Consider the following 8,445-nt stretch of genomic DNA (forward strand, 5'->3'; position numbering starts at 1 on the left):
CGCCTCGCCGAGGCCGGCTCGGCCGCCGGCCCCTGCCCTTCTCCCGCCCCGCGGCCCTCGGCACCCCCGCTGCCTGCTCCCCGCGCCTCCCGGGAGCCCCGCTCCCCGAAACACCGCACCGGGTACCCGGCCGCGGGCCCCATCTTAATCACGGTTGTGCTTTTCTCATGGTGGCCAAGTGGATCGCGTTCTGCCCCCAAAATGTTTCCCATGTCATTCATATAAATATATATATATATGTATGTATGTATATATATGTGTGCATCTATTTATGTTCATATATATATAATTGAGGATTAGAGGGGTTAGAAAATGCATCGTGTTTGTCAGCTACTTGTCTAAATACATAAAAAATGCAAAAAAAAAAAAGAAAAAAGAAACAATTGTAATAAAGAAAGCCCAGTGTGAAGTCTGCGGTATGGCAATGCTTGGCATAAGCTCTTTCAACTCATGCTGCAGAGAGTACCTAGGACCCTTGTAGTAGGTGCTGCTAGTCGTTACTGGTAAGGTTAATTTTTTAAAGTAAATAGCAATTATGGGTGCCATGGTTTTCCATAAGGCTTTGCTAAACACTTCTTGAAAGCGAGGTCCTTGGAATGCATGAAAAGTGAATCGCTCCATAATTACTGATCGCTTTTGAAAATTTGGCCAACATTTTGGGGGTTCAGAAATTTCTGTTAAGAGTCTTCTTTTCATGCACCAAGAGAATTAACTGCTAAAAAGTCTAAGATTGAAACTACATTTGATAACTGATTTCACTAAGCATTCAGGATTACTCAGATTACCTCAAAATACATTTCATCAGGGCTTGTGGTAAGATATGCTATCAAAATTTGAGTTCGTAATAGCAAGAAGATACTGAAAGATCTAGCTTGAAGAAAGCAACGTGGCAACAAAATATGGCAATCCCTACTATGCTTTTCATGCAAATCAGGATCTCAACCCCCTTTTAAGCTGAATTAGTGTCCAAATGGAACCCACTGCTCCCCATGGAAGCAATTTCAAATGGAGTTTGTTTTGTAAGCTGGACCTTCAAACTTTTCTAGACCTGGCAAATCAGTGAAGAGAGTGATCCGTTCATGCATGGTGGTATTGCTGCTCTGTCCTGGGCAAGAGATACCTCTAGCAATGGAGTTGTGGAGTACCTTTGAGCAACATCTTGCTGCTTGCTGCCATGCTGCCGGCCCTGTCTGCCATTACAAAGCACTGGAGGGGTGTCATGTGGCCATGTGTGCTACTGTGGACAGCAATCAAGTGCAGCAGGAGAGCTGACACCTGTACGTTACAGACAGTTGCACACCTTGGTCGTTCTAGAGGGTGTTTTAGGCAGAGATACCAAATTGGCCCATTTACAAATTTAGGAGTGCATAGCTTGAAAACCTTCTCACACCACTGAGAGGGCTGACCTGATCATGATGAGGTTGAGAGATACCTAAACTCTGAGGAAACCTCCAGAAGGGGAAATATCTGACACTTGGTCCAGCCATCCACTTGGCACCTCGCAGTTGCCAGGCATTCTGTTAGCCTTCAGGGCTACCTTCTCCTACCCTTCAGGGACCCAAATACAATTGGCCTAAGGAGCAGGAGCTAAACCCCAGTGAATCTGTTAATGAGACTGGGGACTAGATGATACAGCTGTCAGGATCTGGAATGTACAGTTCTGAGATACTCATTAGCCAAAAGGAGACAGGGACTGGGAACAGTCTACAATAATGTCTTTCTAAGATCAGGCTTGGCTCCAAATTTTGAATTATCACTTGTCCTTCTTCATGTGTTCTTAGCTTTATTTTAGCAGCCTGTGAAAATCCAGAGGAACCTGTGACCGATTCAAAATATCATTTCCTCTTTCCAGTCAATCAGCAGTAACAGACTTTAGCATTTGTAGGAAAGCCCAAAAATGATTTTATTTGGCTACTGTGCTACCCTTACTACAGGGAGACCTTCTCCTCCCCACACTATTTGTTCTTTTCCCATGCAAACTCTAAGCACTGTGTCCAAAAGCCAGCAAACATAGTGCCAGTGGTAAATCTTACTCATTCTTGTGGCAATGCAAAAATCATAGAGTAGTTCCCACCTGCGTCAGCCAATGTATTGTGCTTATCAGGGATGAATATACTTGAGCTGGGTGCTCTGATTCTTTTTTTGCCTTCCTTGCCAACCTGGGATCAGTACTAGTCAGCAGAGGAGTCAGATGCCAGATAACACTGGCATGCAGTATAGACACAAAAGGGAGTATTCCAGGAGTGTGCAGTGTGGTTGCACAAGGGCCTATCCTGTGTCACCATCCTGGATGCAGCTCTCAGAAGAGCCTGGAAATAGCCCACCGTGTCTACCTAGGGAGCTGATGCAGAACAGATGCTGCTGGCACTCCCTGGACCGAGCGATTTTGTTTGGATATGTCTATTGGAACAAAGCATTTCTTTCTCATTGTTAGTTTAAGCCTTGTTCTTGAAAGATTTCTGAAACTTCTGCTGTGCATGTCACTTGGGCAGAAGGCTGCAACTAGCCTTCTTTCAAAACCTTTGCTCCAGAACAGATTTTTTTTTTCTTGAAAAAGAAGTATTACAAAGTGCTCTAAGATCTGTAAGTAGATTGTTTTGAAGTGATGTTTTATTCACTGGGGCAAGAGTAAAAATTTGAGGTCTTTTAGCCAACAGGATTAGACCATTGATGGAGCACCTAATTTTAATATGCAAACTGTTTTCCTGTTAGTGGTCTCGGTGTTAGTATGCAAAATTGGGCTAATTAGAATAAGAGATTCCTAATAGGCGGTGCTCTAAAGAATGATTCTTTTTTTTTTTTTTTAATTTTCAAAACAGCCTAAAATGCGTGTGTCTAGTGAGACTTATCTTGTGTTTTGGAGTATCTCAAAGAATGGCAGTGAACTCTGTGGTTTGCATTGGTGTCATTTGGTTTCCTTAGAAACTTTCTGTTCCAAGGAGCTTGTCCTGACATGTAAATTGCTTTTAAATCCTCACATGGAGGACAGTTGCCCCCAAATGTATTATGATGTAGCAGAATGATCAGTTAGGTAATGAGAGGACCAGTTCACACATCTCTGACCAGCTTTGTTAGTTTGTACTAATTTCTGTGTGTCATTTTAGTTCAGCTGAGAATATCGTCTTGAAAGAGCATATAAAAACTTCAAAAATCCTTCTGTACAGCAAAGGGATTGGGCAGAACATTACTGTCACAATGACCAAGAAAGTGAAGTAAAGACTCTTGTGGTCTGCTTTCCTCCTACCCAATCAACGCATTCTTCAAAACACACTGGTTAGCAGCTTTGCATCTCGATCTGTCCCGTCATGTCATTTGAGGTATGGAAGAACAACTAGTAGCTGAAAACTGGGAAGCGCTATGTCTCCCACACAACAATTCCAGACAGCATACTTTGGACCACAGTTGGGACTGCTTCTGTCAGAGGTCAGAGAATGAGGTCTCTTCTGAGCATGTAGAGGACAATAAATAGAGTGCAGAAAGAAGAAAGGACAGACTTTAAAGCCTTGTCTTTACCAGGATAGATGTAAACTTAGTAAATTTAGTAAACTTGAGCAAACTAAGTCCATCCAACAGCCAACAAAGCTTTCTCCTGCCAGCTTCCAGCTGTTTGCCTGATATGAATATCTGTCTCCCACCCTTCCAAAGACATTTTCTCAAAAGACTCATCTTCTGATTAACCCTGACTAAGCTCTGGTGTGCAATATATGCAATACATAATGGGCAGAAATGTGTACTTGACGCCATGAGTGTAAAACTGGGTAAAGCCTTTTCCATAGAGTGGGAAGTAATTTTTACAGGCTTTTAAAGAAACTCTCTGTTACCTTCTTGGTGATAAGAACTATTGTTATCTGCTTGGACCAACTGCACAGCTAGCCCCAAAGTAAGGGACCCTGATCTTTTCAACTGTAGTAGTCTCTCTCCTAAGCTGGCAGCCTAGCGATTCCCCAAAGTTGCTCTTGATGGGAATGAAAGTACATACTGTGCTGGAAAAATCACAAGACGAAAACTGGCGCTGTATCTATTGCAGTGTAATGGGAAAGCACTGAAGTTTGGGTGTGGGAGATGTTACTCTCTCTGTATTTCCTGCTTTTTAAAGATGGTTGCTTTAGTCTTAAATCTTTGTCCTGACTTTTGTAAGTTTAAATGCAGACACACTTTGCATTCTGCATGGTTAAAAGTTGCTGACAGGCAACATGAAAATCCCTTCATGTTTTATATTTACTTCAAAATCTCTTTAGCTGTGTATCAGTGTTTTCCTTTGTGGGCTCTTGATAATGCAATGGCTGGTGTGCAAGTTCGAAACAACCACAGTTTGTAAGAATAATCACATGCTTACTAATTTCTGGTCTCCTAAAACACCTTTAAATGTCACATTTATTGATTTTTTTTTCTTTCAATTTACAAATCAGCTAGCACTGGCTTACTAGTCAACTCTTGCTCACTAAATTTTCTTATTAAAATATTCTAGTGGTAATCAATCTGCCACAGATTCAGGAATAGCAAAACATGCAGCTGCACAGGTGCTTTGTTTCCTCTTTTTCTGTTGTTCTGATTAGAATGATGATATGTCACTATTACTATTTTACCAATGCCATTACCAAATCAAATCTATTTATCACAAAAATGTTCAGTTCTATCAACAACAAATGAAACTAGTGCCTATCAGTCAAATTTAAACATATCCCTCACAACTCTTCCTTTGTTTGCTTCTCCTGTTCTCCCTCTCAAACCCTTTGCTCAGCCTGTTCTTACTGTTCTGTGGACTCAAAGCACTTGCTCTTCTCCTGCCTGTCTGTAAATCTAGAATAGCAAGGACCAAGTAGCCATTTAAATACTGAAGCAAAATTCTTATTTATGCCAGTGAGAGTTTTCCCTGAGCAAGCACAAAGGCCAAATTTGGAAGCTGGGATGGAAGGAATCCACCTCAGAAAACAGATTAGCGGGAGAGTTTTGTAAATGAAATAGCCCCTGGCATTTGTGGTACCAATTCACAATCAGTTTAACCTGATTGAGGGTTTTTTCCCCACCAAAATGGCAACGCTGCCAACCCTTGAACTGGGCTCCCCAGGAAGTATGGGCATCGTGGCAGATAGCAAACTCTGCATGCAACTGTTATTATTCACTGGATGAACATCTATTGATTTCTATTGAAATCTATTGGTGTGTTGTCCTTTGTATTCAAAATCTACTGCATACCGTCTCTTAGAAAATCAGTCTCCTTTATGTTCCTCAACTTCTGCACTCGCATTCACCTGTAATTTCAGAAAATTTTGACTAGAAATTTTAAAGTCAATACAGAGAGTGTGGAATTTGCCATTAAAAGTAAACCTCCTTCTCATTTTAAAAGTAATGAGATCAAATGGCAGCGTAGCTGTAGGAAACATGCTGTACATTGTCAATACGACCTGTTAAATGGCTAACAGAGATGTCTCTGAAAGTAGTTGACAAGAGAAAATCATCATCAAATGGAGATGTTCCCCAGGAATCGACAGGAGGCTGTTTCCATTCAACATCTTCTGCAAAAATTTGAAAATAAATACTAATGTTGCTGACAGGATTTCCAGATGACACAAAACGCAGTTTGAACGGTGATATCAGTGAGCTCAGGGAAGCACAGAGCAGTCTGGATAGCTTGTCCATTTAAATAAAATTTTTCTTAACGCAGGCTTAATACATAGATATTAAGTTGTTCACTTTGGAACAAAGAATGCAAGATATTTCTACAGAATGGGAGAGTTTTATCTTGGAAAGCAGTGGCTTTACAAAGATTTAGGCATCAAAATGGAGAAACAGCTCAACTTGGATTCCTAGTATAATTCTGTAGAGAAAGGAGCTAACAGGATTCTTGAGTGTTTAAAGAGGAATATCCTCTTGATAATAAGAAGATAATAATAAGAATGGGGGATAAATATAAATAAATAAGAATGAGTGATTTTCCCTTTGTAAAGCACTAATGAGACCAATACCAGTGTATGGCATGTAGTTCTGGTGTTCACATTTTCAAAAGAATGTTAAAAAGTAGGAGATGTGCAGAAAGAGACACAGAAATTATTCATAAGCTGAAGAAAATGCCTTAAGGTGAAATGAGAAAGTTCAGTATTTTTATCAAAAGGAAGACTGAAATTTGACTTGATTGTAAGGCATAAATGCCTCTAAGGGGGGGATTGAAAACACCAGGTACTAGGGATTTTTGAAAGTAGCTAAGAAACACAACAGGAAACAATGGTTGGAAATTGAAGCGTGGGCTTCCAACCATAGTCAATGAGTCTTACATATTCAACAGTAAATATTAAAAAGGTGAAATCAGAGGTGGAAAAGAAGTGGTAGGTAGATTCTCTGCCTCTTGACATCAGCTCTGTATTCCTGCTTGGAAAACAGCTTTTATCCAAACAATTGTTATTATGCTCAGTAGAAGAGGCTTATACTGAATGACCTGAGTGATAAAGGGTATCAGACTAGATAGTCTAGTGGTTCCTTCTGGTTGCTTTAAGGCAACGAATGTATAGATCATACTTGATCATCAGAAACAGCTGAACATCTCTTGAAAAATCAAATTCTTTCATGTCTCTAGAGGAACACTCAAAATCACCAGTGATTTACTGAAAATAACATCTGTATTTTTCAAAATTCAATGTAACAAACTTTTCCACTATTAGTGCAAATAAAAATGGTGCAATAATTGATATGAGATATATGACATAGGAGCGGCTGTACCAAACAGCAAATTACTGATATCTCTGAGGTGTAATGAAACACACAAATCCCAAAACAATAAGTTCTTAGATCTTATGAAATATCAAGTAATAGTGAGAAAATCATGATAAAAATATGTTTTAAAAAAAAACACAGTTGCCACTGTGGATGCTTGGGTGTTATTTAAATTCTGAGTAGCTTATAATGAATGGATAGTTTTGCTTTTCATTTTCCTTAAGGGAGCTGGGGAATCTCATGATTTGTGAAAAATTAACTTTCTCCCTGCAAATCTTCTTCTCTTACTAGTCCTGGGCTTAGTTTCAAAATCTTCAAATCTTCTGCTCTGTGGCAAAAACAAGGAACAAAGAAGTAAAAATATCTGTTGGATGGAAAAAGAGCCTATAATCCATGCTCTGTGTTGTTCATTAGCTGCCAGCACTCCTCCAAACATATCTATTACAGGAATTATTTTAGATTTCTTGAGAGTTGACTTCCAGAAGGAGAGGCTCAGAGCTGCAGAGTCTGCCATTGTAACTAATATTTTCCCCTAGGGAAGAGAGAACTTTTTCAGTGGATATTTAATGTTTTGTGTTTTTTTTTTTTCTGAGAAATTTAATTGATACTCATTATTTTCTTGAAGAAATTAGTATGTATTCTTGGCAAGAAGAATAAAGCTTAAGTATCAGTTCAGCAGGACACATAAGCACCGGGTGAAATATTTTCCTGAGTTTGAACCTCAATGTGCTGGTAATGTTCTTTGCATCCTATGCAAACTGGCAATAGTATTAGTGAGTGAAAATATTCTTCTGCTCTGAACCTGATCAAGGATGTGTTTCTTCTGCACTCTCTTTGAGCGTCTCTGCACACCTCCTCCCAGCTTGTGTTCTGGTGGGTAGACACACATTAAGCTGTACGACAGACAGCTTTTGTGCATTAATTGGTGTCAGACAAGAGGAGTTCAGGTATTGCCTTGCCTATGGGGGAAGATGTGTGCCTCTACTTGGAAAAGTTGTTTTTGATAGAAGAACCACAACTCAGTTCAAAACAGCAGACTCTAAAGGACAAATGCAGATGCTTCAGAGCTGTGCACAGGAATGCCAAGTCTCCATTTGTCTCAGGATGATTTGTTTATAAGAACTTGTAAATGTGGATTTGATTAAAAAATAATCTGAATATAATGACCTTTTTGGATTCTGGAACAGAAAGGCTGTCTTTCTTTCCATCTCTCTCTCATATAAATATATGTGTGTGCATGTGTAAATAAATACACACACACACACGCACACACACACACACAATGTCTGTATATGACATTACTATTTCTATTTTGGCAGAACTTAGAGACCCCCATCATATTAATCACCCTACAAATGCAATATAAGTATCTTAACTTCGTTGACCTGCAGTTAATTAAGACAAGCTATTTCATGCAGACTTAGTGACCATCAAAAAAGTATGGGATTATTTTTGATAAAACACAGAAATATTTACATTTTTAAGTAAAATTCATAATTGTACCACCCTTTCTATATTCCAACTTTATCCCCAGGAGTGGAGTATAAACACTGCCAAACATGCATTCCCATGAGCTTTTTATCGTTGTTTTCAGCAAGGCCTATTTTTATTCAATTCTATGGGAAATGCACACACTTTGTGCAGTTGCCAGAATGTGATTTCCCAATGCCCCTTATTTACTTCCAAGTGTGCTTTTTTCAGATTCAAGTACTTTTGCAACAGCACTGTTTTATGTTT

The sequence above is a fragment of the Apteryx rowi genome, unplaced genomic scaffold, assembly GCF_003343035.1.
Source record: "Apteryx rowi isolate R43461 unplaced genomic scaffold, aptRow1 scaffold_151, whole genome shotgun sequence".
NCBI classification, from domain to species: Eukaryota; Metazoa; Chordata; class Aves; order Apterygiformes; family Apterygidae; genus Apteryx; species Apteryx rowi.